Here is an 11,247-nt window from a genome sequence, read left to right as displayed (position 1 = left end):
CTATTCTATGCTGCCATTTACTTGTGAATTTGGTCTGTCTCCTTCCACTAGATTGGGGACTCCCAGAGGGCAGGGCTGGCCCGTTCTCTCCCATCTCTGCATCCCCATTTCTGCCTTCCGTTGCTGGGTTGTTCATACTCTCCTGAAACTTTTGCATTCCAGGGACCTTCCTGCCTCACTTTACAGAAGGTGGGACTACAGCCTCCTGTCACACCTGGCCTCTCACTCATCTTATATTCTCTTATAAGATTCATTTATATGTATAACTTTGCCTGCATGTACATATGTATGTATAGCTTCTGTGTACCTAGGAGTGTTTGTGAGCCACCTCTAGGGTACTGGGAACCAAAGCAGAGTCCTCAGCAAGAACACCCAGAGCTCTTAGTGGGTGCGCCATCTCTCCAGCCCTATACTTATATTCTTTTACTGTTTTATTTTTGGTTTTTAGAAAAAGTTTCTTTATGTAGCTTTGGCTGTCTTGGAACTAGCTTTGCAGACTAGGCTGGCCTTGAACTCACAGAGATCTGCCTGCTTCTGCCTCCGGAGTGCTGGAATTAAAGGCGTGTGCCGGTACCACCCAACTACTGATATTTTTAAGTACTTGATGTACAGTATCTGACAGAAAATGTTTATTGAATAAATGTTTATAACTCCATATTTAGAGTTTTTTTTAATGTGTATTTGTGTTTTGCCTGCCTGTGTATCTGTGCACAGTGTTCATGCTAGGTTCCCGAGGAGGCCAGAAGAGGGCTTCAGATCCCCTGGGATTGGAATAACAGACAGCTGTGAGCTGTCCTGTGGGTGCTGGGAATCGAATCTGGGTCCTCTGAAAGAGAAGTCAGTGCTCTTAACCATGGAACCATCTCTGTAGTCTGAGCCATTCTTTTCTTTTTTCTTTTTTCTTTCTTTCTTTTTTTTTTTTTGGTTTTTCGAGACAGGGTTTCTCTGCAGCTTTTAGAGCCTGTCCTGGAGCTAGCTCTTGTAGACCAGCCTGGTTTCGAACTCACAGAGATCCGCCTGCCTCTGCCTTCCTAGTGCTGGGATTAAAGGCGTGCGCCACCTCCGCCCGAGTCTGAGCCATTCTTATTTTAATTATAAGTAGATGAGAGGTGGAAACCGAGGGAATCTGGCACAGCACTGTGGCTCTCATTAGTGTCCTCATGGAAGCATGATGTTCACACGAGGAGGAAGCAGCAGAATGGAAATGGGGAGGGCACTCTGAGACTGGGTGCCAGGCTCTTGGGTGGAGGACTGAGGACAAGGGCACCACCTCTCAGTGATGCATGCATGCATCTCTCTTGGCCAGCAGCTGGGCTCCCGGAGTGGGAGCTTCCTCACTTTGGAGCGCCAGCCACCACTTTGCCTCATCCAGGATGTGGCACAGGAGAACAGGAAGGCCTGCAGCCCAACAAGGCCTAGGGCAGCTCTACCCAGGTAGGGACAGTCTTAAGGACCAGCTGAAGTCCCTGTGGAGGCTTGTGCACAGTCATTAAAGGTAATTGGGACTGCCTGGTTTAACTTGTTATGGGACGGGGTTTCAAGGCCCAGCTTCTTCAACTGTGGGGTTGCCATAAGAGACCGTCAAGCTGAGGAAAAAACTGGCAACACTAAAAACTTTCTGAAAGTCAAGATAAAAAAAAAAAGAGTTAAAAAAAACCCCAAACACATAATTCAGGTGTTTCTGGCAGAACTTTCCTGTATGGACAGCTACACAGGCTGCCTCAATTCTGACCTCCCAGGTGTGCTTGCCAGAATCCATGAACTCAGGCTGGAGGCAACTGTATTATAAAGGAGTGGTTTTACTCTACAAGGGAAGTTTTCTCCTCTTAAGGAAACACAGCTTTAACTACGGCAAATGGAGACTTCATGGATGTCAAGAGCACTTGTGGCTCTTCCAGAGGACAGGGTTGGATTTCCAGCGCCCTCACAGTGACTCCTAACCATCTATCTCCAGGTCCAGGGGAGCTGATGTTCTCTTCTGGTCTCCGCAGGCAGCAGGCACAGAGAGATGTGGCACCCAGACATACAGGCAGCAAATCAACCACACACACGCTGTAAAGATAATTTTAAAATGTTTTTCATGCCCATCGTGTAAGCATCAGATTAGTCTGTTCTTGGATGGTATTTTGTTAGATGAGTTGGTCTTTAAAATTGCTGTTTGAGTTGGTGATTCCAGTTACATAAGAAATGATTCTACAAGCCAGCCATGGTGGCATATTCCTTTAATCTCCACCCTTGGAGCAGAGGCAGGTGGATCATTGTGAATTTGAGGCCAGAATGGTCCACATATGAGAGTAGCAGATCAGCCAGAAGTACATAGTGAGACCCTGTTCAAAAGAGGGGATGGTTAAGACAGGAGAGATGGCTCAGTGGTTAAGAGCACTGGCTGCTTTTCTGGAGGACCACAGCACCCACTTGGTGGCTTACAACTGTCTTCAATCCAGTTTCAAGGGTTCCTTTGTCTGTCCTCTTCTGAACTCTAGTGCATAGGCAAACAGGCTGGTAAAACACCCATACACAATAAAAACATACTCTCCCATAACTTTTGGCTTGATATTAGGACAGAATTTCCAATTCTGCAATTTGAATGACCTCCTGAAAAGATTCTAAACATGCTTCTTCCAAATTGCACTGCTTGTATGACCTAGCGTTCTCAGCATCCGTGATCATAAAGGTACGTACCAACTTGGAAACATGTTGAGGATGCTGTATGTCCTACAGTATGTGCTGTGCACACAAGTGTGCACAGCACACACTAAGAATGCGCACACAGTTGTGCACACAAACATTCCTTCTCCCTGGGTTTCAGGGAAAGCACCCACTTAGAACCCCTCTGAGATATGGTTCAGCGTTAGATTCTTGTGTTCTGTGTACTCATGTTTCCGTTCATACAACGCTTGGGGCCTGTCGCTTTACATATGTTAGCTTGTTTTCTCCTCAAGCAAGGACAGACATGGTTTTCCTGACTTTACAAATGAGGAAATGGTGACTCTAGGAAGACAAGCGCCTCGCCTTAATCACAAAACTATTTAGAATTGGGCTGGGATTACAATTGGGTCTTCTTGCATGTTTTCTATCTCTCTCTTTCTCTCTCTCTGCCTCGTGTGTGTGTGTGTGTGTGTGTGTGTGTGTGTGTGTGTGTGCTTCTTTAGCGAACATTCATCAGGGGCTGCCTCCCTGATTGGCATCTGGGCCTGACCTGCCTTGCCCACCCCCACTCCCAGGCCACAGGGACTTCACAAGAGGCCTGTCTCCCAGATTAGCCCAAAAGACAACAGGCTACTGAAGAAGAAAGCTGAGGCACAGGGAGGCCTGGGATGGGAAGGGCTTCCCGAGAAGCAGTGGGGAACTTCCTCCTGGGAAAGCCAGGAGCAGGCCAGTTCCTCTCTAGGGCCAGGCAGCAGAGAACTGGGCCCCAGCTGTTCCTGCCTGGTCTCTTACAGTCCTCATCACCCACCGGAGACTGGAAGCCCTGCCTGCTCGCTGCCCATTGTCCCTGCACCACAGTCCTGCTTCCCATGAACCTCCTGTTTACACAGGAAGCCCGCTCCTTGCTCCTGGGTACCACCTCCCTCTCTTGATGGCTGACTCTAAACTTGTATCCTCACAGGCTGGTCCAATGAGTGTGACTACAGCCAGTTATTTCTGTTTGAAAGCAGAGTAAAAGGGTGGCCTTCCTCGGTATGATGGCACAAACCCCAGCACACCAGAGGCTGCTGCGTGAAGAACATGAGTTCAAGGCCGGCCAGCCAGCCTTACAACGAGACCTGGTTTCTAAGCAACAGCCAAGTGTCCACATCTTCCAGTGTCACTGCCCTTGATCTGAACGTGGCCACTCCTCAGTGTCGGACCTTGGATGTTTGTGACAGTCTGAGCACACAGTCCTTTTCTGTGATGTCAAGATGGACGGTGGACAGAACACTGTGTGCGCAGCAGTAATAGACCGTACACCTTCTCTCCCACTGCGAAGCGCACCTAGTTTCAGGTGGGCTACAAATACGGGCGACAGTTTAAAACTGTGGCTTCCAAATCCCGTGCATTCTTCTCTTCGAGGTGGGGTGTCCGTCCTCTTCCTTGAATCTTGGTGGGCTTGTGGCTGCCTGAAGCCATGTGCTACAGTGGAAGGCATGCTGTGTGGCTTCCCAGGCATTATTTGTGTTGCCAGATCCTTAACCTTCAGCTACTCTCACCACCTGAGAGTCTCCTCCAGAATTTGGCAGACAGGAATGGTTCTTTTTGAAAGATAACATTCATTTATTTTGTGTGCTCGTGTGCAGGTGTGTGCATGTGTATGTGTGTGCATGATATATGTGTGTATGATGTATATTTATGTGTATGTGTGCATGTGTGGAGGTCAGAGGGCAACTTTTGGGAGCTGGTCCTCTCCTTCCACAAAGTGGGTCCTGGAGATCCAGCTCACATTGCCCACCAGGCTTCGCGGCAGGCACCTTTACCTTCTCGGCCATCTCGGCCCCACTCATGATTCTTGAAGTGCCATCAAAGGAATGTAAATAAAATTTCCAAGTTGAATAAAAATATTATTCCGTGGAGTTTCTAAATAGTATGCAGAGCTAGGATTCTCCTCCCTTACCAACTAAAGATGCTAAGAGTGGAAAAAAGATAGTGTGGAATTGTCCTTAAACTAGGAAGGGATATTCTCATTCGACCAGAAATAGTGAAGTATTCCAGACATGAAGAACTCAATGTGATGTGACAGCCATACTAAGCAGAAGGGCTTCTGAGCTGCATGCCCCAAACACATGGAGAACCGTGTCTCAGAGGAGGCGCATAGCATCCAAAGTGACCCAACAATGAGTGTTTGCCTAGTGGGTAGATGCTAAGTCTGCATAGCTGCTATAGGTGCTTTTTTATTTTATTTTATTTTTATTTTTTTTACAGTTTCTGCTTCCTTGGGTCAGTCTCATGTCTGCCTGCTCTTTGCTCCTCCCTTCCTCTCTTCTAAATCCGATGTCTTCTTCCGGCAGTACGGGCTTCCACTAAGGTCTGTGAGTCGTAACCTTTTGACTGAAAACTCAAGTGATAATATGGCTGAGCACAGCACACAGAAAGAACAGTGGTCTTCCCTCAGCGTGTAGAGGATGCACACAGTCTTGCATTGCTTTCTGGCATCTGGCATCTGTGGTTGCTGTCAAGAAGCCTAATCATTCCTTTGTAGGAGACATGTTTCTTCTCTGACGCTTTTAGGATTTTTTAAAAAAAAATGTTTGCTCTGATGTGTCCAGGCATGAGGGTGTTTGCATTTAATTTGCTTGGGAATTGAAATGTTTTGTCCTTATGAAAATTCATCTCTTTCACTGCTACCGAAGGCTCACGATGACTGGAACTTTTACGACGGCCTCTTTCCAGTTCTCACATTTTCTTACTCCAGATTCACTGGATCTTTTCATTTCTAGCGTCTCTTCCTTTAACTGTGTTTCTTGCTTTCCATTGTTCCGGCATGCTGTTCAGCCCTCTGGATAATTCCCACAGCTATTTTCTAGTTTACGTGTCTCTTCAGCTTTATTTGACCTACAAATTTACCCTACTTTCACAAATCTTAATATTGATGATTTTTTTTTTGAAACAGGGTTTTGCTGTATTGTCCAGGTTTGTCTTAAACTTGTGATTCTCCTGCCTCAGCCTCCTGAGTTCTGGGATTTTGGGTATTTGCCACCACATCCAATTGATGACTAACTTCTCATGGTGTGTGTGTATGAGAGAGAGAGAGAGAGAGAGAGAGAGAGAGAGAGAGAGAGATCTGCATACAGCATTTTAAAAATACTTGTTTATTTTTATTTGCATTAGGGTTTTGCCTGTGTGTCTGCCTGTGTAAGGGTGTCAGGTGCCCTGGACCTGTAGTTATAGACAGTTGTGAGCTGCTATGTGGGTGCTGGGAATTGAATCTAGGTCCTCTTAACCACTGAGCCATCTCTTCAGCCCCTGTGTACAAAGTTTTAATCTCACATTTAAAAAATTAGGCTAGTATAAGCATAAAATGGGGAACCCGAGTAGGAGATTTATAAATACTCACTATGATCCCACTCCAGAGGCAGAAGAATAGGATGCTCGAGGACCTGTGCTATCCCTGTGCGTGGCTGATGCAAATCTCTGTCACCCAAGCTTTAGTGTTTGTGCTGCTAAGTGAACGTGACGACCATGGGTTTTTAATTTCCAGAAGCTTTAGTTGGTTCTTTAAGAAAATTCCTGGCATTTATTTATGTGTATGAGTATTTTGTCTTCATGTTTGTCTATGAACCATGTGTGTGCCTGGTGCCCACAGAGGTCAGGAGAGTGTTGGATCCCCTGGGACTAAAGTTACAGACAGTGTGAACCACCATGTGGGAACTGGAAATCGAACTCAGGTCTTCTGGAAGTGCTCTTATCCCCTGAGCCATCTCTCCAGACTCTCACTGGTGATTTCTTTATCTTAAAGAATGCTATATTGTCTGGACTGTGGGGTTAGTCTCACACAGTTTTATTCTGGTTTGTTGAGGTGTCCTTTTTGTTTCTTTGCTGATATTTTGGAATTGGATCAGTGCACAGGATGTTCTAAGTTCAGCTCCGAACCCCCCTCCTGCCGCTTAGTGCTTTGATTTCTCCTGGGGGACCTGGAGAAGCAAGCTATGGGCTTTATCTCTGGTCTCATCAGGGGGAGTGGTGGGTGGGATTTGCATGCAGTGGCTTTGGCGGCCAGAAGAGGGCGTCAGACTTCCTGGAGCAGGAGTTATAGGTGGCTGTGAACTGCCATACCTGGAAGCTAAAAACAGAACTCTGAAACCTGGAGTTATAGGTGGCTCAGGAGGCAGAGGCAGGCAGATCTTTGAGTTAGAGGCCAGCCTGGTCTACAGAACCAGTTCCAGGACATCAGAGAAAAGAAGCCCTGTCTTGAAAGACAAAACAAAAACAAACATACAAAAGAAACCAGAACTTTGGTCTTCTGTAAGAGCAGTATGTGTGCTCTTAATCACTGAGCCAACTCTCTAGACCCAATCCTGTCTTTTTTTTAAAAAGTAAACTAGCCGGGCGGTGGTGGCGCACGCCTTTAATCCCAGCACTCGGGAGGCAGAGGCAGGCGGATCTCTGTGAGTTCGAGACCAGCCTGGTCTACAAGAGCTAGGTCCAGGACAGGCTCTAGAAACTACAGGGAAACCCTGTCTCGAAAAATCAAAAAAAAAAAAAAAAAGTAAACTAATTACTTTTTAATGGTTCAGATTTAATCCATAACACTGTGCATTTGCTCGGAACTCCCAAAATAAAATGTGTTTTAATTTTGATTGACACGTAGTAATTAGGTGCATTTATGGGACACCATGGCACTGCAATCACGAATAGAAGGTGATTGTGTTAGGTAACTGGCATATTTGCCAATTAGACATTTACCATTCATTTGCATCGGACACAGTCAAAATCCTGTTTGCTAGGTGTTTTCAAACATTCTTTTGTGAAATGTTATCTATTGTATTATTTAATATCATAAATATAATATTTTTTTCTTCTTCTTGAGCTAAGGAGATGTCTCGGTGGGTAAAAATGCTTGCTGTACAAGCATGTCTATGTGAGTTCACATTTGTTGCATGTGTGTAAAAACTGGGGTCTGGAACCTCAGCACTAGGGTCGGGGCATGGAGATAGGTGGATCCCAGAGGGCATGCTGGCTGTACAGCCCATTTGAAACAGCAAGCTCCAGGTCCAGTGAGAGAAATAAGCTGTCTCACAATAAAGTAAGGAGTGGTAGGGGAGGACACACTACGTCAACCACTGGCATCCACATGTTCATGCACAGGGGAACGTATCTGTCCATGCACTTGCGCGTGTGCACACACACACCACACACATACATTCTCTCTCTCTCTCTCTCTCTCTCTCTCTCTCACTCACACACACACACACACACACACACACACACACACACGAGAGAGAGAGAGAGAGAGAGAGAGAGAGAGAGAGAGGGGGGGGAGGGAGGGAGAAGAGAGAGGGGGGAGCACTTGAGAGATCCGTTTAGCTGCTCAGTGAGTCTATAATGGAAGACTATTTCTTTTACAATTTCAGGTCACGCTGAACTCTTGCAAGCCCGTTGTGTGTGCTGTTCTCTCTTCCCCACAAGCTCTCTGGACAGAGATGTCAACTTCCTTCCATGCATTCAGATACCAAGGCTTCACAAGCTTAAATCTCATCCCAGATCACACAAGGAGGAAATGACCTGTCAGCAGGATTTGAACACAGGCTTTCCCGACTCCCCTGAATTAGGGAGTCCTTGGACGGTGATAGCTCCAGATATCCAGATAGTTCACCATGGAAATCTCCAAACACAATCCACCACACATCAAACACATATCAACCCTCCATCGTCATTTTGCTAATTTTTTAAAAATTTTTTATTGATTTTTATTGAGCTCTACATTTTTCTCTGCTCCCCTCCTTGCCTCTTCATTTTGCTAAATTTACTTTATCATAGATGTATTCTTTGCCTAGTCTTCTGTTAATCCATCCCCACCCCGTGTGTGTGTGTGTGTGTATGTGTGTGCGTGCACATGTGCGCATGTGTGTGTTCACATGTACCATGGCAAACATATGGAAGTCAGGGATAATTTCGAGAGTTGACTCTCTCCTTCCACCTTGCTTGAGTCGGATCTCTCTTGTTCCTTCTGATGCACTGAGCACTCCTAGGTGTCTGACCTGTGAGCATCAGGGCTGTTCTGTTTCCACCTCCCATCTCAAGGCAGGAGTGTTGATGTTACAGCTGCTCACCACCACATAGAGCCTCCTAGCTGGCTGCTGGGGATACAGACATAAGTTGTCAGGCCTGTGGAGTGAGACCCTTCTCCTCCCCAGGCTGATCCCTCTGCCTTTCACGATACATTGTAGGCTTTAGGCACCGTACTCCTAAAGAGTTCATCGTGAATACGGCTGACTGGAGTTAATGTCTGCTTAATGGTTCCCTAGGCACAAATGAATTGGTCTTAACTCTGCAAATACTTACGAAGGCTATGTCCCCATTTCTGTGTGGCATGGGAGTGCCACTGTGTTTGTAGACAAGTCTCTGTACCATCCTGGAGAGACTCACTCTTGATATCTTCCCGCCGATTAGTTTTTCCCGACTTCCTGTACTAGAATGTCACGTGAACAGATCCTCACCAGCCACTCCCTGAGGCAAGGTTTCTTCTCTTCAGCTGGGTTTTGAAGAATAATGATTAAGACATACTGTGTGTGTGCCAGCCAGCAGTTGTTTTTATTGTTGCGTAGTGCTTCAGCGGTTGGCTACAATGCACCTAGCTTACTCCTTTTCCTGTTGCTGGATCCCTGAGCTGTGTTTTTGTGTGATATTACCCTAAGCTGATAGGAACATTTCTCGCTGTTCTTGAGGTTGGGTTAAGGGGAGAGGTGTAACAGCTACACCGCAGCTAATTGGGCGGGATGAGGAGGTGCACGGAACACGTTTGTTTAAACGGCTAAGTTGGTGTGCATGTGGCCGGCAGATGGCAGCCCGTGCAGTTGCCGCTCTTCCACCTTTGTGTGGGTCTTGGAAGTCGGCAGGCTTGTACAGCGAGTGCCTTTACCTGTCGAGCCATCTACTGCCCCCTACCATTTCTCTTTTGAGACAAGGTCTCTCTCTGACCCGGAGCTTGTCAAGCAGGCTTTTTTCTTTTAATTAAAACAATTAAAAAAGAATGTGTTAAGTTCTAGCACACGAGGCTTCTTTTGCTAGCAAAAGCATGCAGTTTACAGTAGATCAAGAGTAGATTCCGTTTATGTCTCTGCACTTGAGTTTCCCCGTCTAAAAGGCAGGAATGAAAACATCATCTCCTGGAGTTTCTGGACGAATTTGGAAAGTGCTGGGGGGAAGAGCAGGTGCCTGAACCTTGGCACTGATCGCATTATATTTGATGTGAAGCCATCGAACACACTTGATCACACGCAGTTTGTGGTCCTGGTGACCAGGACACCTGGCTTCACTCTCTCAGGTCAGACTGGACCACAGGTGGGGTCTCAGTGTCCTCCTGCCCTAGGAGGTGAGGGTGACGCTGAACCTTTGGTTTGAAGAGGTCATTGTGCCATTTGGCAGCTGCCACCGGGACCTTGGAGGGAAGATGGCGTCTCCAACCACTGGCCTTGGCCAGCCACTCTGTGCGGGGAGGCCGTGGGGAGCCATGGGAACAGGGAGGGCCGGGAGGCCAGGTGGTCTTAGGAGGCTGCAGGCACAGGCTCGGCTGATGTGAGAATGTCAGGGCTCTGGAGGGGATAGGATTTCTGCCGCCTCCAGCTGCCCTAAGCCGCTTCTGCTGTTTTCCAGAGGGACCCAATTACCATCCCTTTGCAGAGCCAGGGCCGTGGGAGATCCCAAGGAGATAGGAGGCAGCTCCCAGCAGGGCAGTAGGGGCCTTTTAAGCTCCCCTTGCCGCCATACACCTGTTCATGATCATCTGAGATTTGGGGGCTGGTTTGGGAAAACGTCAGAACTTCTGAGTACAGTCCCCCAGGTCTCTGTGGAGCCCCTGGCTTTCAAAGTGCTCTCCTAAGAGCTGATGTGTTTGATCTTCATCAGAGCTTACCAGCTGCCTGGACAGGCTTGCTGGCCTCTGCTGACAATGCCTCTGCAGTGCAGAGAAGGGGAGCCCGCTGATTGTGCTGACTCATTGAGAAAGTGACCCAGGGCTTCTGTCTCTGCAGTGCCTTTCCTTTGCCACTCAACAAGCCAACTGGAGCACACCTTGGATCTCCAGTTGGTCTTAGGCGTTACCATCCTCTATTATACGAGCAAGCCTCTCGGCCTCATTCATACTACCTGTAGGCCCCCTGAAGGTATTTGAGCAGTGGCTTCCAGCAGAGTGCCTAGCTTACCCAACATGCAAAGGATGTGCTGGGCAAGGTGATGTTTTTCTGTCCCCAAGAGTGGATGGCTAGACATGCCTTCCAAGAGTGCAGCCTGTGGTACTGGAAATAGCACCCAGCTGTGTGGTGGCAGGTATGAGGATCTCTAAGAGGGCTTTGGTTAAGCCAGAGGTGGTCCCTATGAGGCGTCTATCCCTGCAAGTGTAAGGAGGGAGGAAGACAATTAGGGTTTCACTGGATGGAGAGATGGTCCTTCTGTGAAAAATGGCTCTAAATTCACTGAGAGCTGTGTATCAGGTACCCAGATACCTTGTCTTACCCCGTCCTCACCACAGTCACGGAAATGAGTGGTTTCCTATTTACACAAATGCCGATATGGAAATGAGCGGCTTGCTTGAGCCCTCTCTGGCTCTTAAGC

The sequence above is a fragment of the Arvicola amphibius genome, chromosome 3 (assembly GCF_903992535.2).
Source record: "Arvicola amphibius chromosome 3, mArvAmp1.2, whole genome shotgun sequence".
Taxonomy (NCBI): Eukaryota; Metazoa; Chordata; class Mammalia; order Rodentia; family Cricetidae; genus Arvicola; species Arvicola amphibius.
This window is presented reverse-complemented; position numbering follows the sequence as displayed.